General features: G+C 37.8%; 1 long non-coding RNA gene across 1 annotated transcript in view; it reads right to left on the reverse strand.

Moving 5' to 3' along the window:
• Positions 1-461: 461 nt before the first annotated feature.
• Positions 462-23,138, reverse strand: part of LOC148215079 (uncharacterized) — a 52,582-nt gene continuing 29,905 nt past the window's right edge. Inside the window, exons 2-4 of the long non-coding RNA XR_015796915.1 lie at positions 15,633-15,710; positions 3,331-3,427; positions 462-2,236 (exon numbers count right to left, since the gene is read on the reverse strand). This is a non-coding gene — a long non-coding RNA (uncharacterized LOC148215079). The remainder of the gene's footprint in view (positions 2,237-3,330; positions 3,428-15,632; positions 15,711-23,138) is intronic.

The following is a 23,138-nucleotide window of genomic DNA, read 5'->3' on the forward strand; positions in this document are numbered from 1 at the left end:
AGGATCTACATATAAGGCTTTGTGCTATGTCACTAATGTGCTAAATTATAAATATCTTGCTTGGTAAGGTAGGACCAGGATAGAGGTGGATAATTTTTTCAGAGATGATTCTTTTCCAGAGAAAATATTTTGTTTGATAAATTCATTAGTATTAATGAATGGATGAGAATAGCCATTTATTTATTAGATTTACATTCCACTTTATATTCAGAAGCTCAAGGTGGTCACACAGCACTGTACACCTCTTCCCATTTTTATCCCTACACTAACCCCTGTGAGTTGGACTATGACTGGCCCAAAGTCACCTAGATAGCTTCTGTGGCTGCAGATGAACTAGAAGCTTGATTTCTCCAGTCATAGTTCAATATCTTAACCATTAGAATCTCAGTGTTTGGGGAGGAATTAGTCTGAGCAAGTCTGAGAGATCAGAAAAAAAGGCAAACTGTAAATTGACTCTGCCATGGAAATTTATTTATTTATTTATTAAATTTATATAGCCACCCATCTCACATATCTGACTGTGACTACTGTGGCATACAATAAAACAATCAATAAACAATATAAGACAACAATTAAAAAATTTAAAACACTTAAAACACAGATATAAATAAGACTGTGGGAGAATGGACCAACAGCCTATATATAATTATCCTATGCAAATGAGCATTATTTGCTAATGTATTGGCCAAGAGAAGATCCCAATGTATCCAGAGAGGATCATGTTGGGAAAAATGACGATAGCCTAAAACAGAATACAAGATCTTTGAGAACAATAGCTTATAATTCAGTACTGTATTATATTGTATTAACTACTATTAGATTATTTATTATTATTTTGACTGCAGTATTTATTGAAAAATATGATTTATATCTTACTTTCCTCCAAGAGCACAGGGCAGGGTACACAATTTTTTTTTACTTTTTTGTTTTATTCACCATTTATTCTTATAATAATCCAATGAGAAAAAAAATAGCTGGCTCATGGTTGAATAAGGACTTAAATTTAGATCTTCCCAACTGTAATAACCACTACACCATAAGAGTGTAGTGACTTCTTTATTAGTTTCTGTGACGTAATAATAATAAGAGTATAGTGACTTCTTTATTGTTTCTGGGGCTTAGTAGTAATCATTAGTCATTGTTACAAGGCCTTTACAATTAGTTTTACATTAGTTAATATTACAAGGCCTTTACATTACATTAGTTATTGTTACAAGGCCTTTTCAATTAGTTCTTTATTAGTTTCTAGGACTTAGTAGTAATAAGAGTGTGGTGACTTCTTTATTAGTTTCTGGGATTTAGTAGTAATCATTTGCATTGTTACAAGGCCTTTACAATTAGTTTTACATTAGTTATTATTACAAGGCCTTTACATTATATTAGGTATTGTTACAAGGCCTTTACAATTAGTTTTACATTAGTTATTATTACAAGGCCTTTACATTATATTAGGTATTGTTACAAGGCCTTTACAATTAGTTATTTATTAGTTTCTGGGACTTAGTAGTAATAAGAGTATAGTGACTTCTTTATTAGTTTCCGGGGCTTAGTAGTAATCATTAGGTATTGTTACAAGGCCTTTACAATTGTTACAAGGCTTTTACAATTAGTTACAAGGCCTTTACATTAGCTATTATTACAAGGCCTTTGTAAAACTATGGAGTTTTAGAAAGCTGGCCCCGAGCATAGGGAGCAGCAATCTCCTCATTTTCCCTTCCTAAAATATCCAGATTGAAGCTTCAAATATAATTTCTGATTTTTGGAGGTGACCGATTACATTGCAGTTTTTCATTTTGGAGGCACACTTGAAAAGGAGCTGGGCTGTGTGAGATCAGTGGTGGCTACTGATCAGTCGTGCCTGAAGTTAAGCATTTTATTTGCAAGCATTCATCTCAACATCTGAGAGTGATTACAGCAACAGAATGAAACAAGGTACCAAATGCAAGCTTGCAAACTGCATGACATCACTTCCCTCCCTCTTTTTTTTGATGCAGATGCTTATGATGCAGATGTTATGAAGAAGTTCAGAGTTATTTTTTCACATGTAGTTCCATGAAATTGTATCTTAAATTTCAAAGGAGAGTGATCAGGAGGATTGTCTTCCTCTTTAAACCTGGATTATAAAAGTGAATTCTCTTCAATTATCTGTCAGGCTCATGGGCAGCAAAGGAATCCGTGCACAGCACAACTTAATTCACACTCGTTGCCAGCATAGGAAAGGTTGACATATACAACACTGTGAAAGCATATCAATGCAATGAGTGAAACTGGTCTTTCCTTTCCTTTCCTTTCCTTTCCTTTCCTTTCCTTTCCTTTCCTTTCCTTTCCTTTCCTTTCCTTTCCTTTCCTTTCCTGTCCTTTCCTTTCCTTTCCTTCCCTTCCCTTCCCTTCCCTTCCCTTCCCTTCCCCTCCCCTCCCCTCCCCTCCCCCCACAGTAGAATGATTCCAGTAGCTGGAACATTCACCAGAAATAGCAAGTAGATGGAATGCTATAACAAACAACTAATACCAGTAATCAATTCCACTTATGACCATGCTAACTTCTTAGATAGATTATTGGTCCATCAAGTGTTATCATGTCTATTGTGAGAAACTGAAAGAGTGTCTATGACTTCATCATTTATACACTCTGACTCTGAGTTAAAGATCCTTTCCTTAGGTGTTACAGACTCCCTTTGATAAATTGTGAACATGCTGAACAATTGGACCAGTCCTTGAACATGGCTGAAGTTGACATCTACTCCAATGAGTTCCTTGCTTAGCTACAATATTTTAGGAAGAGAGAGCAAAGATGATGTCAATGGGCTGCTCACTCTACATGGGGTCCCCTCCTTTCCCACTGTCGTTGCCGGATAAGAAAAAGCCAAGCAAGCACAATGGATTGTCCTTCTCCTTCTTCTTGTCACTCCTCTACTTGTTTTGGAAAATGAGGTGAACAAATAGTGAGTGATAGCAAGGGGAAAAGCAGATGGGGAAAGGGCTGTGGGGATCAAAAGGCATCCCCTGCAGGAGTGTAGATCTCAGCATTCTCCTTACAATGCTGGCTCCTGACACCAGTGACCTAAGCATGTTCAGTTGAACAGATTTTGTGCATGTGTACGTGCAGATATACTCTGAAATGGAATCAGGGATCCTTGGTTGTTCAGATTTATTTATACATGCATGCGTGCATGCCTTATGTTGACTCTTAGCAACTGCCCGGACCAGTCCCTGCAGTTTTCTTGGCAAGATTTCAGAAGTGGTTTGCCACTGCCTTCTTCCTAGGGCTAGGAGAGAGTGACTGGCCCAAAGTCACCCAGCTGGCTTTGTGCCTGAGGCACTAAAACTTACAGTGCCCTGGTTTCTATCCTGGTTCAGATCACGTTGGCTTTTATTTGCTTCACTCTTAAAATGCTTTTCAGTTCACTGCTCAAGGCATCCTTCAATCCTGTAAGGAATAAATGCAGATGAACAGGATTTTACTTTTAATCGCTTTAAATGAGTCCAAGGATAACCAAGTTTTGACCACATGCTCAAAGGGTAAATGTCATAAACACACAGCCCTCTTTGGGAAGGTTGTCCTTAATGTAATCATGATCAAGAAGACTGGAGTCTTATCCCTGCTTATATCATATACGATATATGATATATATCATATCAGTTTTTTTTCAGAATTAGTAATGGAAACAGGGCTCTTAAGTTCCTTTTTAAAAAAAAAAACCCACTGCAACAGCAGGGAAGAGGGTGTTCAGAAATGAAGAGGCTACAGAGGAGAGAAGGTTTAACTCTCCCAAACCCATAAACAGTCATTCTGATTCAGGCAGAGAATAGGAGTAGCCAGGTCTCCATCAACCCACCACCAACATTTTTATTTCTCTGGCCATAGTACACTAGAGCATTTTAACTGAAGACGATGCCAGAAACTGAATTTTCACTTGAAAATATATGCTTTACCCTTGAGATTTGGCCTGAGTTCACCTGATACCTGAACTGGCTAACCACATTTTAGCCTAGTGGGTGGTGTGAACAAAGCTTGTGTGTTAGTTTATCATTTAATGTGTTGCACAAATATTGAAAATTGGGATAATTAACAAAGCCACATTTTAATTATGCATAAGTATGTGCAAGCCCAATCAAAGAGAAGGCACTTGAGGAGGACACATGAAGGGCTGGTTATGTATAGGTTTCAGCCAGGCTGATTCTAATTGCCCTACCAAAAACATGGGAAATTCACACTCAGACCTGACCACCAATTCTTTACCTATGTTCAGCTATGATGCAGAGTTTTTAAAGCTATCCCTATGCCATAAACCTTCTGTTCTATTGTCTGAGAACATTGAAAAAGAATGAATGACATGACTCAAGTTAGCTAGGATTTGTTTCACGATAAAAAAGAGAGCACTTTTATTTAATGTGTCTATACTGCTGCACATATCTACTTGGAAGAACCTATTCATAGGATTTTAACCTCACTGTGCACACTATCCATGTATATCCTCAAGTAGACTCTGTTGGGTTTAGTAAGATTTATTCTCGTGATGTAAACAGATGCAGTGTAGGATTTCAGTTTAATGCCCTAAGTACAGGAGATCATTCTAATTCTTACAGAGGCATCTTGTTTTCTGTCACGCTGGAAACAGCTACCAAGGAAGTCATTGCAATTTTGCAGAAAAACATTTTCCCAAGTGCAACAACCCTTCTGCTTCATTTTCATTCCAGAAGAAGGAACATATTTTAACACATGCTTATGGTTTATTATTGTCCAGTGGTATTGGCCACATACCATTTTGCATGGCTTAACCTCATGAGGATCATCAGGTAGACGAGAGCTCATTTTTAAAGAATTTGATATATATAGCATATTATTTTATGAGGAGAGAGAGAGAGACCTTGCCATCAGGTAGGAACACAAAAGGGTGGTGGATTGGAGCCAAGTCAGTCTTTCTACTGCCACCGTCTTCTTTGCATGCCTCCCTGCTCAGCTTGCTTATCCAGCCAATTGTCACTGCGGCACTGATTCTTCCACCATCCTCTCTTCTTCCTACCACCTACTTGTACAGTCAGCTGACTGAGTGATCTAGAGTGGGGATATAGTGTGCTAGCGGAGAATGGGGCATTTTCCCCATCTCAGAGAGTAGGCTACCTTGGGCTACCTATGAAAGCAGCCTTCATTTTTAAGCATGTTCATTTAAATCATTCAGTCCATCCATCTGGACTATTGTTTCTAGCCATCAGCTATTACAATCTAATTATTGTATAAGCAATTAGTATGTGTGCCATTGGGTGTCCTCTATGTTTAAACAAGATACTAAAATGAATGAACAGAGTGCACCATAAAGTCAGATAAGGCAGATTGAAAACTTGTGGCCAATACATCAAGAATAGAATACAACTATACGTTTTGTATACAATGCACAAGGTTTAATGGTGATTATCTTGCAGATATTTACATAATGTATTGACAGCAGATATGCTGTTGAGCCAGATTTAAAATTTCAGTATTAACTTTAAAAGCTTTAAACCACTTAGGGTCCGCACATTGTTTATAGACCTGCCTAGCTTTTGTGATGATTATAGACATTTTATGTAAGGACCATTTGATATTCTACACACTTAGTAGACTCAGAACTCAGTGTGACATAAAAAATTTAAATCACCTTGATTTCAGTTGGTCTACTTTACGTAGATCAAAGTCTGGATCCAACCCATCATTCTGAACAAATCTTACTCGTGCTTTGCTGCTGCCACTGTTCTTGCAGAATTAATTCTCCTCACCTTGTCTTCTGTATGGCACATAATTTTCCCTTTCCATGGGGCCATTAAACACCTTTTCTTCTAACAAGTACTGCACAGTTGGCTGTGTAATCATTCCTGACGAGAAATTAATGGAGGTGCTTCTGTAGAAATAATCCCATGAAGGCACCTTACATACCATCCAGGAAGCTAACTGTGTTAGACTTTATAATGAATGTCAGGGGAACATGTCCCTAGGATTAAATACTTGGAGAAGAAGTACATACTATTACTATACTGGGAGTTCTAAGATGGAAAACAACACCTATAATCAATTATGAAACTGCCAAATTGATGACCTACAGGAATACATAATGAATTTTTGTGTCACATAAGTTTGATCTCTTCTGCACACTGACTTAACCGCATGACTTTTTAATGTCTTCCTATCTTAGCCAAGCATTCTGACAAGTTGAAATCTGTGAAGGAAAATATGCTAGCTATATCAGTTGTACATAGCATATGACAAGTTTATGATTTAAGGATGACGGGATGTATTCTGGATATTGAAACCACTTTTCTAGATACATAACAGTTTTTGAGCTTGTCCAATTTCCTACACAATGAACATACAGTATTGCAATGTAACTAGGATCTCCACTTCTTTAAAATATTTTTCTAAGATTAATCAAATTAATCAAATCAAATCTGAACGAATAAACAAACTTGAATACATTTGGATATAATGGTGAATATGAAGAGAATAGCTTGTTTTACGATCTAGATGATGCACATAAGATGTTACAAAAAGAGTTACCTGGGAAGAGAGATTCTTAGCTTGTATTCATTTGATTTATTTCCTTTCATTCAGGAATTCAAGACAGCATACACAGCACTCCCATCTCCCATTTTTCTCTATACCATCAACCCTGTGAGGTAGATTGGGCTGAGAGACAGTGTCTGGCCCAAAGTCACCCAGGGAATTCCTGTGGCTAAGAGTTGGATTAGAATCTGGGTCTTCCTGGTGCCAGCCCTACACCTTAACTATTATACCACTCTCATTTTGTAGCAGCACAAAGGGGAAAATTAATCTTCTAAGATGGCATTTCCTATGTGCAAATTATTTTTTAAAACAATATTGCCCTAGTAATGGGGTGCTATTTTAGTAAGTTAGAAAAATACTCATATTAATAAATGATACAGCATTTCCCCCCGAGATCTGTATGGCTCCCATCCTGACAATGTTCATAAGTCTTTGAAAACTTGGCTTCGCTCCCAGGCCTGGTGGTAGGGTGGCTGCTGAGCCCTGTTGGTTTTTCTGTGGGTTGTTGTGTTTGTTGTACATGATATTTCTCTTTTCTTTTAGTGTTCTTTACATTTAAAATTTAAATTTAAATTTAAATTTAAATAAATAAATAAATAAATAGTTCCAATCCTACACACCCTTAAGCAGCACCAAGTCCCACTGGGTTGGTTCTAGTCTTATTCCTGAAGAGAATAATTTACTGCAGTGCAATCCTTAATGTTTGGAATACAAAAAGGGAGTATGCAATTAACTTAAATGAGACAATAATATGAATGATATGGAAGTTCTTTCTTCAGGATTTGACATCATTACTTCAAAGGATTGTTAAGGTGATGAACATGTTTCTGTGAACTCATCTCTGGACTATGCCATATAGAAAAGACCCCATGAGATGCCTGGCTGCATGTTAGAACTATGCTGAAATATGGAATGTCATCCAGTTGATGTGACGATCCCTACTATATTCTTTATATTCCTCTGTTCACAAAAATGTATTGAGTTTGGGGCCTTGACACTTTGAAAAACACCTTTTATAGAACAAAAAAACATCCTCCACCCCAAAATGTTAATGTTAGGTTCAAGCTAAAGAACTTTGAAGAAGGAACTGTACATTGGATAGCAGCTCTGAGTAACACACATTGCTCATTGTCATGTAGTTCTCTGATAACGTTCAACAAAATTATATTGGTTCTACAGTGCTTCCACTTAGCTTAATCTTATGAAACCTGTGAGCCAGAATGGATCACACCATAAGTTGATAATCCATCATAAGGAGGCAAGCCACATAAAAAAGAGGACTTTGAAAGATACCTGTGCCTTCCACTTTGTCAGTCTAAACTATCTGTATCAAAATGCTGCTGCAAAATGTCTAATGGCTATCACAGCCATTCCCATTCTGGCACCTTCTAGATGGGTCTGGACTAGGGATGTGTACATTCTGCCAAACAGAATTTTGCAACAGACCAGAATCTCCCAAAGGATTTACAAAGTATGCTAGATTGAATGAGGGTATAGACGGGGTTGCACTTTAATATGAGTTGGCCTAGAGATGGCATGGCCGCATGGGTATTTGAGGAAGCACCAGAATAAAGATGGAGCATCCCCGAAAGAGCCCACAGGCCATACTAATTGAGGATTATGGGAGTTGTAGTTCATGATACCTGAAGGGAACTAGCTTTGGGATTATTTGTAAGTTATCTGTGAACAGGTCATTGTTACATGACTGTTTTTCTTTTGGAAACAGTTATAATCTGTAGATCTGTTATAAGGTTTTTCATGGAGTACCATTATGGAAGAAGTTGCTCATTTGTGAGCTTCCTATCTATGCCCACTAAAAATTTATTCAGTGTTGGAAAAACCATGCAACTGTAGTGAAATTGCAATTACCCTGATTAAATTATCATCTGAATTGACTCTTATTCTGCTTCTAATGTGGCATGGGTTGATGTACAAAATGTAAGAGGCCATTTTTCCAGCTTTTTTGCAAGAATGGATAAAGACAAATAAAACATCTTATGATGATTGATAAAAAGGACAAGGGCAATAAAAACAGTCAAACGACAAAAACACCACCAAGAGGCTGACTACTATGTGTGATAAAACAAATATATAGTGGAAGTAGTCTACAAGTGAAATAATTGAAAAACACTTTAGGGGATGGGCAATGTTTTAGAGGGTTAATGATTGCCAAAGGCTGGATATAGAAAATAAATATGTCCTAAACAGGATGCAAGCACAATCAGAGCAAAAAAAAAAAAAAAGGTGGAAGATAAATTACTATTTTGTTTATGCAGAGTTTTAATGCTCACCACTGCACAGCTTTCAAGGAGAGTAATCCTATGTGGACTTTTATGGGAACAAGTTATACTGAACAAGTTGGGATTTATTTATGAATGTTCACAGAACTGGTCACTTTAGCAACAGCTAACATGTTTTATTTATCTTAATATTGGTTTTGATTATAGATGATTCTTATCACTGACTTGTTTCTTGCATGCCACTTGGAAAACGATCTGCTTGTAGAAATATGTGAACATAAATAAAGTAAAATAATAAAGCCCAATAAGCAGCCAACATATAAAGGACAAGCAACAGAAGCTGTATTGCTTTATCTTGAAGTTGTCCTGGGCATCTTTGATCATAAGCTCAGTGCTTATCAGGAACAGGCTGATAAACTATATAATGTTCCATGATTTTGAGGGATATGTCAAAGCTGAGTTCAACCAAAAATTGGTTTGCGATGTCAGAGAGACCAATGGAGCTCTTATAGGATGGAATGCTGAAGCAGTTACCCAAATAAGGAATTTGCCAAAGTCACCCTGTTCTATAGAATGACGTTTAGGTAGATCTTTAGGAGAACATCTCAACTCTGTACTTTTTACAAAAATTAGATGAAGACCACAATGGGAGTTTGAATATTAGTGATGAATTCCAAGCAGATTTCATTTTCCTATCTTCCCTGCGATACAGAATTCCCTCCAACCTGCTCTGCAGAGTCCCCCAATCCACTGGAGTAGATTTTGTGGGTGTGTAAGATGCTGCAGAGAAAAGTGAGATCCATTCATTCTCAGGTTTTGATGATGAAAAGTGTTTCCATCAGTGGGAAAACACAATTGGGAAGCACTTTAGATTTCAGTTCAGATCTCACCAGAAGCCTATGATCTACATAATTATTGAGGCCCATCACAATCCTTGTCCTGTCTTCAACTTTCCAAACTTTCTGAAGCTCATGGAAGATTGGGAGGATTCCTAAGGGCAATCTTCAGGTTCTTGAAGTTGCTTATATAAATATCTGTCCCTAATTTCCAGGGTTCCTCAAATTTCTGCATTATACTTTCCTGCACTATACAAATATATTATATACTAACTTTCTCAACACACCATACAACACATTCTCCTTATCTGTAACTTTTACTCCATACCTCTTATAGGCTCCTATACTGTTAAGTGGCTGTTGAGTACAGTGACTATTTCCTCAGGAATTCCTTCCGCAATGAATCTCAATTACTAAATAAATAATTTGGGTCTTAATCTTATCTGCAAAGACTATTTGCAATGTTTGACAGTCCATGAAATTTCTCATTTCTTCACACCAGAGGATCTAGAAATGCACTGCAGGGAATCCTCACATTTTATCATACTGTCAAAGAAAATTTGAACCTCAAGCATTTGTGTGCTGGACAATACTGTACATATTTCATTAGTAAATTTCTGCTTTTATTTTATCCTCACTTTTATTATTTTGATTACAAAATATTCACAGTTGGAATGTTATTTACAATTTCGCATAAGAAATTCAAAGTAGTACAATGCTTTCCTATTACTGGTCTAATCTGCTCACATGAAGTAGTTTTTGAGCAGAGTGGCTCTCCATCCCTTTCTTTGTTGCATTGGGCCCCCTCATCCTGTCCCCCCGATCAAATTACTGAAAAGGGCACCTTTATTTTTGTGGGTTTTTTTAAAACAAAGAAGTGGTAAGTTGCATTAAGTTTATCATAAGATTAGTGCACCTAATTTACAAAGCACCTTCCCCTAGATCCCAAAATTAGAAAAAGAAATCCATCCTGACCAAAATTTCTGTCATGCTTTCTCCAGTGACATCACAGCAACAATGCCACATCCTCTGGAATCCTCAGGGGGGGAAATAGAAAAGAGTGTCTAGTTTAGAATGTCTGAAGGAGCTCCTGACCCATCCAATAGGCCAGGAATTCCAAAACTGTCATCATCTATCAGCACCATGGCACCATGATGCTCCTTCATTGCCACTGCATTCATTAAGGCTGAACCTATGTGACAATAGCTAAGTATGATGCTTAATTGATGATGGGCAGCCTCATCTTTTAAGTTGTTTTTGATGATTATTGGTGAGCGAAGAAACATTTGGGGCAGGAATTAGAAAACATGGAAGGGGGCTTATGCTTTCCCATTTCATCCAATGCTCCTACAATCAACCTACCAGCTAGGCACATTGGGAAAACAAAGAAATCTTCAAAATCCCATTGGAATGGATGTTCTGAAACGGATTCTCCTTTTTAAGTCTAGCACAGAGGTTCATAACCTGCAACTCCAAAGACTTTATCCAGGACCTACAAGACTACAATTCAGTCTCCCAAGGAGTTCAGAAGCTATTAACAAATTGGATTTTTAATATAATTGAAGACTGAAAGTACTAAATAAATGTCTGGAGAATAATAATAGCTATATAGTAGCATCTTGATCTAATGGGCTAATTGGGAGCCAGGGATCCATTATTAACTAGTATCTGTTAAATTGGAGAGTACATCACCCAGGGTGATTTGCATCATTTGCATAACACCATCATCATGTGAATGACACAAACTACATCATTTGTGTTCCATTTACATCATTTACATCATTTGCTTCAATTTGCATAATTTATGTCATGACACTAAACAGCAGGGAATTAATTGATTCCATGCAAAGTCCATTGCAAGATTTTACAGTATTTAACTTTAATTATTTTTAAATGCCATTGAAAACAACTAATTTGATCTTCAACCTGGCCATACCCACCATGTTTTAAGTGCACTGGGACACAAATCAAAAGCCAAGAGCAGCCCTTCCTCCCCCTCCAAAAAACTATGCACCCCTGGGCTCAAATTATATTTCTTATGAGAGACGCTTCCAAGTAATCTTAAATTCTTACTATTCTGATCAGGCACTATGGATGGTCTATCAAACAGCTCTTGTACTTTTCCAGAATCTTTTGTTCTTCTATTGAATAATTTAAGAACTGTTCATTTGAAGACATCTATGTTTGCCATTTGGTCCTCATAGATATGGGGCATATTTCCTTGCCTCTCACTTTCATCTACGATGCTCTTTTGAGACCCCATCAACCATTATACACAGAAGTGAGCAAGAGGCAAACAACTTAGGGATGGAAGCACAAGTGATTGAACATTCTGGTACTGATACAATCCTTGGCATTTTTGTGTGTGATTATGCAGCTCCAGTGGTTTGAAGCAATCAAGCAGAGAGCCATCAGGACATTGACAGATTAGCATCATCAGTCCCATGCTGGGACCGTCAATTTTCTGTATATTAATCGGGAGGAAAAAATCTTGCTGATTACTATTTAAATTGCACAAAGATATATTGGTCTTTTGGTCATACCTGACATTTTGATGTGGTACAGAATTACAAAACATTCTCAAAGTATTAAATAAAAGATAACTGCTCAAGGAAGGAATATTTAAAATGATTTCCTTGTGCCTTAAAAAGTCGAGAAACTGAATGTCCTTGTGGTTTACTCTACGTGTGACATCCATGCATGACCCCCACTAGATATTCTGAACATTATCTCACATCCAATCAAGAGTCTATCTTAGACTGTTAAGTGTCTGTGTGTGTGTGTGTGTTTGTGTAAGAGAGAAAGAGGGGAGGGAGGAGGAGGAGGAAGAGGAGGAGGAAGAAGGCTTCAGAGAAATGCATAAATTCAAACAGAAGTACAGTTTCCATGTTTCATTATCTAAAAATATAAATTCCCATGTTAGCCAGTTATGCAGTAGTAGCACTAGGGAAAAAAAGGGATGGTACAAAAGGATTATAATGTAGTCTTAGTGGGTAAGCTCCATCCCACACATTTTCTGAAAGAGAATAACAGTATATTTTACATTAACTTTACTGATGGGGGCACTGGGGCATACTTGTTGAAAAGGCATTTCTATTTTGTGTCCCCCCCTGCCCGAGACATTCCTGAAATCAAGTCTATTGTTGATCTGGGTTACATCATGCTGTAAATGCCCAGTGCCCACAACAGGGCTGATCTATCTCCACATTCCACCAGCTTTTTCAGCTTTGACAGGAAGGCCAATTTACTAAATGTTGTGGAAAGTCAGATTCCATACAGGAGTAGGAACTATCAAAGAAATATATTTTATACTCATTTGCCATTCTATTACCTATTTGGTATGCATTTTCAAACAGAAGTCTACGTCACAAAACCTGGAGCTATATGCAGTCCGAAAAAGACTTGCGTTCTGATCTGCCTATGTGTCCAAGAAGTGTAAATTAAGTCTCTTTGCAATCTGAACCAAATTCTCTAGCATCCAGATTTCAAAGCTTGCTGTAATAAGACAGAGTAGGTACATGCTTCAAGGCATTTGCTGTGGTTTGTGTTAATTATCTCTGAAGATTGCTATACCATTGGATGGTACTTAGGTGGGAAAAGCCTAGGCTGTACAATTTGAAACCCAGACACATAGTTCTCCTTGGGAAAGTACCTACTTTTTCTATACTACTTCCTATGTGTCTGCCAGGAAGGTCCTGAATGAGGTGTTGGTAACATTAGACCTGGGTCATTTTTTACATATGGCATTTTAACATTAGTGGATTTATGTGTTGGGAATATATTTTCAATCTTGGTTCCTCTCATTTTCAACTCTGTGACAAAGTGGGAAAAACCACGCCATTGTTATGATGGAACAAGGGATATCAGGAATATTGCAGTTAATTTTCAGCTGCCCGCTTTTGTGGTTGAATTAATTCAGCAAATTTCATCGTCTTTGATATATGATTGTGCCAGTTCAATAAAGCAGATATTTAGTTGCTGAATAGGAGACATACAAGAAAGATCTGATAGAGGATCTTGAAGTTCTGAACTGCATAACTAACTTAACTAGTTAGAATTAATTTGAGTTAGAGAGGGCTCCTGTGCTTAGATGAAAAATGGCACATCTTTAAAACTGAAGCACCTACAGTTGTCAAACCAGCAGAGATGTTAAAAAACAAATGTAAACGTAGAAGCATAAAACAAAAATATTAGCTATTCTGGGCCACCAGAAAATCTCCTAGGATTAAGAATGGTGTGGTATGTTGGCCTGCTCAAGCAGCAGCTTGCATATATTCATAGAGGGCTGCTGTCTTCAGCCCCAGATTCTTCATCTTCTTGGACTCTCCTTTTCCTTTTTTAGTAATGTTTTAAATTGATGTTTTATGTATTTATATATATTTATGGTTTTAATGTTTTGTGTGAGTCGCCCAGAATTCCCCCATTGGGGGGAGATGGGCGGGGGGGGGAGAAATTTAATAAACAAACAAACAAACAAACAAACCAATAAATATTCAGCAATATCTGTGGGCAGAGACTTGTAAGCATCTCTTAAGTGTTTAAAAAAGGGAACAATCCCGTGCTGAAACAACCTCATATGTTGAATGTTTCTGAAACACCAAGGCCAAGTTCCCATGCATTACTGCAGAGGTTTGCATCTTCATTTTACTCTTAATGTCACATTATTGAATTATAAAAATGATTTGGAGCCCTGATAAGCTGGCTGTTTGTCACCCGCTTTGTATCCTCCAGATGCAGTGATGTTGCAGACCTGTTTAATGTCCTGTATGCAGGTTGTAACAGGTAAGAAATTACACACCTTACATTTCAAGCTGTCATAATGAAACTACTCATCCAAAGAATGCTTTGCCCGTAAGAGCTGCAAGTATCACTATACTGTGTTTCTTTACATTATTCAAAAAGTGTTGCTACATTTAAAAGGTTCCCTGACCAAATCCATTTTGAGGCAATTGCTGTATTAGATCAATTCAAAGATTACAAAATAATGCCTTGGCTTCTGATTTTCCAACAGCTCTATCTGACAAAATAATGCAAATTGGGTCCTATCAAATTCAGAACTATTAGGCTCCCTCAAAGATTCCTCCAAGCCTTGTGAAGAGGAATGAAAAGAATTATTCACCCCTCTATTTGGAATACCATTAGAAATAGAACCAGGTTTTATTTTTCTCAATTGGATCTTTTGAGTTCCAAAAATAAGGTGTGCAGTGACAAGAAGACCTCCTAAAATCAGACTTGATCCCTCCTAGGGAAAGCTTACTTTTGGAAGAAAAGCTTCCCATTTCCTCTTACCTTGCTCCTCCTAGGAGGACTTCCAATCCCTAGTAGTAGCTTTGTGGGATGTACAGAGAGAATGTGATGCAAAATTTTTCTTGAGTGCATTTCTTAAGACTAGTTTCTTGTAGGCTCCAAGCCATTATGCTTAAGGCATGATGTTTGCCAACCCCCTTATTCCTCTGTAAGAATATATTGCTTCATATAAGTGGCTCACCCATTTCTTTTCTGCCTTATTGCTTTCTGCCTGTTATACACATGGCTGTTAAATAGTAATCTCAATTACTTATTGACCTCCAAGCATCACTTTAAGACTTCCCACTCGGCTGACATGGTAGCTGGCCTGTCAGAGTAGTAAAATAATGTCAATTACAAGCCCCTACTAACACTTGGAACCCAAGAAAAATCAAGCAAGAGAAGCCATTCTCTTAGATTTGCAATGTCAGATGATCCCACTCTGCATTTTTGATACTTGGAATTTTTCTTGGCTGTATTTATTTCAAAGGTTTTCACTGCTGTCAGGATAAAACACAAGGTAGCACTTCAATGCAGCATTAATCAATCTTGCCCAAACTAAATGCATCATAAAAATTACTGAACTGAGGTGTGATTCCTTGGTGACTAACAAGTTTAGTTGATGGGCTAAAGGTCCCCCCCCCCCGTTTTTAAGGCTGCATCCCAGATGGTGTCTTAAACAGTTGGCTATGTAGGAAGCAGAGATATGATGCATTCAACATACTGTGCACGCACCGACACTGAGACGAATAATTGGCTGGTAGGTAAAATGTAAGTCAGAAGGGATGTGATTCTGCATTGAAGATCATACTCCTAGGAAAGAAAGAGAAGACAGCATGTAAATGATGGTGCAATGCCCAATCTAGTTATCTACTCCAGCTGAAACTAAACCTGGTGATTTCCCCTTTCCAACAAAATGCATGCATATAGCATGGGTGCATACAAGTGTGTTCAAATAATGACTTGAGAGAAGCCTCATTCTAAAAAGACAGGGCCTGGGCAAAGAAAAATAAATTGAATTAACAACTACTTCACAAAATTAATTGTCCATAAAATAAGGTACCTCATTTCATTTTATAACATTAATTCAGCCCCATCTGCATATAGCAGCCTTTCTCTCACACACATTCTCACCTATTGGAACCCCCCCCACACACACACACACTTTTCTTCCTTCCAGTAGAAGCATCAAAAAGAAGAACAACCAGGGTGGAAATATGGCAAGGTAAATGAATAGCCATACTGCGAAAGGAAGGAAAGAGGAAAAGATTAAAACTTGATGGAGAATAGAGATAAGGTGAGAAGAACTGGTCTAAGAATAAAAGCAAGAGAAACTGTGTTTAGGTCTTACAAAGAAGATTAATATTTAGCAGATCAGCAGCCTTTCTCAAGCCATCTGCAAAAGTGCCCAGGCTTTTCAGCTCTGAGTTCTACATCAGGGAAGGTAGATTCAACACCTTCATGTGATCTTCTGTTCCATCTCTCAGATCTCATACTGGGAGTTGGGGTTCCACACACTTGGGGTATAAGGGCTCCAACTGCTGCTATTTAATGCAAGATCTGTCTGTAATAAGATTTTCCTTCTCATTTAATTATGGATGAGAAGTCAGATCTGATCTGTATTACTGCAACTTGGGTGGAGGAGGACTGGGGAATTCCCTTCTCAGAAATCTGCCCAACTGAGTTTCAGGTTTGGTGTCAGCTGCAATCCTTGGGCAGAAGAATGGGTTGCTGCTGTCATTCCTGAGACTCTCTTGGCATCAAAAGGTGCTATTCTGCAGATAATTAGATAAGATACCTCATTTGTGCATCTGGGCCAAATGGCCCTGGTGTCTGTGTACCACTTGCCTCGCTGTATGACAGAATCCCCATCAGGGGTGCTAGACCTGATTGCTGAGGTGTTGGTTGACTTCAGCCTGCCTTCCCTCTGTGAAAGGTTTGGAAGAGCCCAGGAGTTATTGGGTACCATGACAATCATGGACCTGACCCAACTAATTGAGGGCCTGACATATAGATCTGGTTTCAGTCTTGGGCAATCATGATGTGATCTGAAAATGGGGAGTGCAGAACTTCACCCCTTGTCATGGACAGATCACTCTCTGATTGCCATGGAGCTCTGCAGTGCAATCCCCCTCTGCATTGGGGAAAGATGTATTAGATTGGTCTGTCCCATATGCCTGACAGATTTTGTCAATTTTCATATAGGAATATGAGTATCTCCCTATTCACAGATTCACTGCACTTCCTTGGTTTACTGAGCAGATGAAGTGAAAGGAGATGCCTGAAGTTATGCTAGAGGAAGAGCCATCTCGAGTCTGAACAGACACTGGCACAAGCTCAAGCTTGAGCCTACACAGTGGTGATTTGAGTACCAAAAAAAGAAATACTTTGCTGCCCTTATTGTGTTTGCCAAGTGCTGGCTAATGGCCCTTTTTAAGATCACTCATTTCCTTTAGGGAAGGATGTTCTCTAAGTCCATCTGAAAGGCCACTGTTAAGAATTTTCACAGCATTTGGCAGATGAAACTCCTCAGATCTTAGATGAAGTAGATTCTAGCTGGAAAGTGCCAGTGGGATGGTTGGGACATTGTCTGATGAAGTGATCTGGGATCATTTTGAGTCTATGGGCCCTGAAGAAGTGGATAGGGCCCACTGTACCAGTTCTCAGTTGGATCTCTGATCTTCATGGTTAGTTAAGGACTTGCATGAGGTAGCAGGAGGTAGGATCCAAGCAGGTTGCAACACTTCTTTGAGTGAGGTAGTGTTTTAGTCACCTCTGAAGAAAGTAGTGATATGTACCCTACTCGAGAAGCCTCTCCTTGATACAACCATTTTGGACAATTATAGGCCTGTCTTCAATCTTCCTTTTCTTGGAAAGGTTGTGAAGAAAACATTAGCCCTACAACTACAAAGGACTTTACATGGGGCCGGATTAAGGCCAACTGATTGCCTAAGAGCAGTTAACAAAGGTACCCCTTTGCCCTTCTGTTGCTTAACCAAACAAGACATTTTTTATAGTGAATTTATTTACAATTACAACAGTAAAAACTAATGCAAACTGAAAAAAAAAGAATAAAAAGAAAAAATAGAAGGTGCAGAAAAAAACGAAAAGAGAAAAAAGAGAAAGAAAAATAAAAAAGGAAAAATAAGAATATAGTGAAGAAAAAGAAAAGAAATATATAAAGAAGTGACTTTACCCTTCATCACAAGTATAAACAATTTTAGTAACCTACCACTTTCTGTTAAAATACAACAAATGATCTCTTCTTCCCATATCCCATCCCTTCTCTATAAACAAATCCATAAAGCTTCGCCATTTTAGTCCTAATGTCAGCAGAAGTCCATTAAAGTTACCAGAGATAACAACATATCTATTTTAACCTTGATCAAATAAACTAACTTTATAATCCTTCCTTTTATTTCTAACAATCTTGATCTTTAGTCCATTCAGATAATGTTGTAGAACTTGATTTCATTTTTTTTGTTGTTGTTTCTTCTCACAAAATTCTTCAGAACTTTAACAAGCCTCTTTTGTAGATCCAATATAGGAAAATTATTCAGGTCACATTCTTGGTTTTTAATTTATATATCTCCTTTCATTATTAAGACATTAGCTGGTTTCTTTTATATGTCCAGTGTAATATCTTTTTCCATGTATTTCTTGTAGCCTGTCATTTTTAAATCCACTTTCAAATCAGTCTTAATCTTGTCAGGTAGAACTTGTTCCTCTTCCATAGCATTTTTTAAACATAGTCTATCTACAGAGGCAGACACTCTTAAGATTAACTTCTGGGTCCATTGTTCAAAAATATCCTTCAATATGTCCAATGTTAAAATATTTTGCTTCATTCTGTATTTGTAAGTCAAGTTTGAGTGTTCTTCTCCTTTAATTGTAATGTTTAGTTCCTTCTAGTTACTTTTAGTGTCCAATTTTTAAAGTCTTATTTTATTTTTTTAGGGAATTCAAAACAAAAGCATTTTCCCATAGGAAGGATTCTTTATAGTTAATTCCAAAATCTTATTTCAAATTTATCTGGACCCTTAGTCCATTTGTAACTTTCTAAAATCAAAGTTTTAATCACTCTTTTACTGTTTATTGCAAAAAAAAAAAAAATTAAATCCTTAAACTTGAATTTAAAACTTCTTTCACTAAGGATTGAAAGATACTCACCTGGTGCTGTAAAACTTGTTGATCCAAAGACTCCTAATAGCTGAAAAGCAGTTAACAAGCTATTTCCAAAAGTGATTAGAAAAGAAAGAATGTGAACTTAGTGCCCTTTCAAAGATGACTGTGGTTTGAGCAAGACGGATATTCCCTCATCTCCCAGAACTCTAAACCCTCTGGAGACTGCTGTCTTGCTGCTTCCTCATGAAGAGCAGCTGTCTGGAGCACTTGTGGGCAATCTCAAGTCCTCTCCTTGTCTGGAGAGGAAATATTAAAGAGCCGGTCTACTTGCTGCTCTTCATTCCACCATGGTCGTCAGTTTCGCTTTTTGTGGAGCTGTCTTCAGTCCACCATTTCTTCCCCGGAACAACCAACAAGACATTAAGACTCAGTAAGTGCTGAGAACTAAAGTCAAGTGTGGCAGTGAAAGAGTTAAGGGCATGATAGTTAATCCAGGGCTGACCTTACAGGAAGCAGATTGTTTGAACCCTAGGCTGCCAGTTCTGCTCATTCCTAGTTGAAATTCATAATTTATAAACTAGTCTCAGTGAGATATTATTGGATGAGAAAAAAAAATCCATCAATTCTCCAAACTGAGCTCATTACTTGGGGAAAATTCCATAGAAATCAATATAATATGCAGACATACTTAGGATGGATATGAAAACAGTGTTATCAAAGGGTGTGGCTACAGTCTTACCACAAGAATGTTCTTGTTTTTTGAAAATATGTTCAAGGAAAGATTGTAATGTAAAACATCTGTAAACCTTGCTTTGGAATGCTAATCCAGCATCATTTACTATAAACCACCCAGAGTCGCTCTGCAATGAGATGGGCGGTGACAAATTAGAAATATAAATATAAATAAATAAATAAATCATATAGAACTTCTTCTGTATAAACTATATTCAAAAGAAAGTAGGTACTTTTCCAGGATAATTCCACACATACGTAAATTTATTTGTTCTTTCATAGGAAGAAAAGTCACATTTTTCATCCACTAGCAGAAATTCCCCAAATTAATTCTATTAAATATATTTTCACAAAGCCTGAAAGGCTCATTACTTAGTTAGAATTTGCTGGTAGACAAGGAAAAACTGTTGTAGAAGAAAAGTTGTATCCTTGACACAGCAAATCAGCAGTTAGGAGTCAGCCTAAAAAGAAAAAAGAAATACAAAATGTTTGTGCAGTCAATTCTAATTCTCACCCACAAGTTCCCTATAATTCAGTAATTTCATTAATCATTACTGTTGAACACAGCAGAATGGTATGCACCCCAATGTATGTTACTGCGTGTTCAAGTCAATGTATAATATTCCTATCCCATGCCTCTTCGGCTGAGAAAGAGCATTCATGTATCTGATCTATTCATTCTTTAGTACTCTTTGAACTTCAAATTCACTTGCTTTAATATGTCTTTTCCTTCTACAATTTGCAAAATTAAGAGTGTTTTGATAAAAATAAAGTTATCAAAGAGGTGTTGGAACATGGTGCTCAACTGCATGTTTTTGCTCTTTAAATAAATTGAGCTATGTCAGATTTATGTTGCCAGAGAAGAGTGACTTAAAGAATGTAAAGGAGATAGGCATCCTTATAACCTGATAGAAAGCTGGTATGACCAGCAGAAAAAGTATATTCTAGAAATAATACATCATAGTAAAGGCTTGAATGAATTATGCAGTGGAATCTCACTCATGTTTTGTCTCTGACCCTTTGTGAACTGCACATACTCAATGAAAATTGCAGGCTTTTGGAATCACCTTCCTTGGCCATGAGAACACTAGACGTAAAAGGGAAACAAACAATGAATTAGTCCTCAAAACATCTTTTGAGTATCAGAACTGAACTAAGTTAATAACCCATTTGGCTTTCCACACAAAGAACCACTTGCAATGTAATTTACTTATTAATTTAGAATAATCAGGTGGGAAGTGACTTTACTGCTGCTATTGTTAAATATTGGGGAATTGGAAACTAGCTTTGTTAATTTGAATATTTGTATGCCAACAACTCCCTTAAAGGCTCAGGGTGACTAATTTGGGTCCCAGGCTATATTCTGCTCAATCCTGGCACAAATTTTAATAAAAATTGAATGGCATCATCATGCATTCTATAACATCAGCAGCATTTGTTTGTACATAATTAAATTCTTTGAACACTTCAGGGGAAATGAAACAAATCTCCCTGTAAGGCTGGTGTATTCCATTTCTGCAACAGTCTGAGAATGTTTTAACTGTTCATTTTTCCCTAACGTAACGCAGCTTTATGCATTTTAAAAATTTAACATATGCATTTTCCTACATGACTATCAGCTGGAGAACTGCCATGCCAAAGTTCAAGAGGAGAGAATTCTGAAGAGTAACCGACAATAAATTCATATTGGGACAAAAATATAACAAAAGGAAATTGCATAAAAAGTGTGCTAATGGGACTTCTCTTCCATCCCTAATGCCATAATAGTATTTTAATGTTGTTCAGTTAAGGTACTTGCCATACATTGTAATGAATATACAAGGGCTAAATTTGGTAGGGAGTCAGGACTGGCCCCATCCCTATAGTGTCTGTGTCCTGTGCCGCCTCCTCCCCAACTCCTTTACATTCACTGAGGAGGTCTGAAGAGGAGATGCGTTCATGTTCAAGCAAACACAAGTTCTACAATGCAGCTGGGAACTATGATTAAGCAGTGTTGTATTCATGCGGAGCAAGCGCACATCCATTCTGAGTCTGACCTCCCTGCTAAATGCAAGGAAGCTGGCGAGAAGACGGGACAGGATGTCAGGATGAAGGGGATAGGGCCAGTATGCAAGGCCCATTTTTCACTTGGTTTAGGGCCTGCTCATTCTACAAGAGTGAATAAGGAGAAATTTAATGTTAATTCTGTCTTACAGAAAAGGGAGAAGCAAAGGAGTATACAAGGAAATGATTTCTCCCACTCATACAGAGCAGGCTTGTATCCAACAAGAACTTTCTAGCCCCAAGGTAACTCTTGTGGGGGGGGGGGAGACAAAAAAGGATCATGCTGAAGCATTAGGGTGATTTTGCTCAATGAATAATCCCAGAGATTTCTAGATGCCATCTATGACAGTCTCTCCATCAGTGGAGAAAGTACATATTTAGGATGCTTTATGTAGTTGTGGGGAGGTATCATTATGACAGTTCTCTCTCACCATCACTACTGCCCCCCCGGCTAGAGATTTACAGAAGAGGAAGCGTGTAGGCCTTTGCTATTTTATTTCAGTTATTAAGATGACTTACAATTCATAAAATCCAACACCTCTTTGACATATCCAGCCTTGAGTGTCAATCAGTACAACAGAAGGCATCAGTGCTGGCCCAGATCTCCGTCCAAGGTGCCATTCTCCTCCTTTCTTGGTGCCACCTCTAGCAGAAGTTGCTCATTAGCTGAACTGCAGGCTGCAGCACATGCAAGCTGCCATGCAAATATCTTTCTACCGCCAGCACAAAGAAATCTATTTTACGGCTGCACTAATTGATTTTTGTTCATTAGGAATGCTTTTGCCCTAATCTGATAAGGATGTGTGAAAGTATTTTCCCAATCAACCTCAGGTTTGATAGGTATTAGAAGGGGAGGTGTTAATTAGGCACAATTTGTCTGTTACCTTCATGGGGTTTCTCCCCATACTATGGCGAAGCAGGGTCTGAGATAGTGCTTGGTGCTATATGGATAGATGTCCTTTCACCAAAGCACATATTCCTTTAGATGAAGAAGAATGCATAATATTTGTTGCGACTTGCAACACTTAACCTTCTCCTCTTGCTCAGATGCCTGAAATCTGGATTATGATTTTTCTTGTTATTTGTTTTCTTTCTGAATGATTGACAGAAATAGTGATGCAACTAGCTGTGAAACCTGGGGTCAAAAGTTGACCCCCACTGCTCAAGAGGACCTCCAAATAAATGTTCAAGGATGTTGAACCTATGACATGGCTCAAATCTTTCAGGTGAACATGCTATCTGTGATGGCTGCTTCCCACATGTAATATTCCTTTCAATGTGCTCTGTATAACCTTGATATCAGTCTACTGTAGTGGAACTTTAGATGAGAGAACACATTTG

This window comes from Python bivittatus, unplaced genomic scaffold, assembly GCF_059951505.1.
Source record: "Python bivittatus isolate LINGU-HERP-01145 unplaced genomic scaffold, Pbiv_v1 ctg000480_np1212, whole genome shotgun sequence".
Classification (NCBI taxonomy): domain Eukaryota; kingdom Metazoa; phylum Chordata; class Lepidosauria; order Squamata; family Pythonidae; genus Python; species Python bivittatus.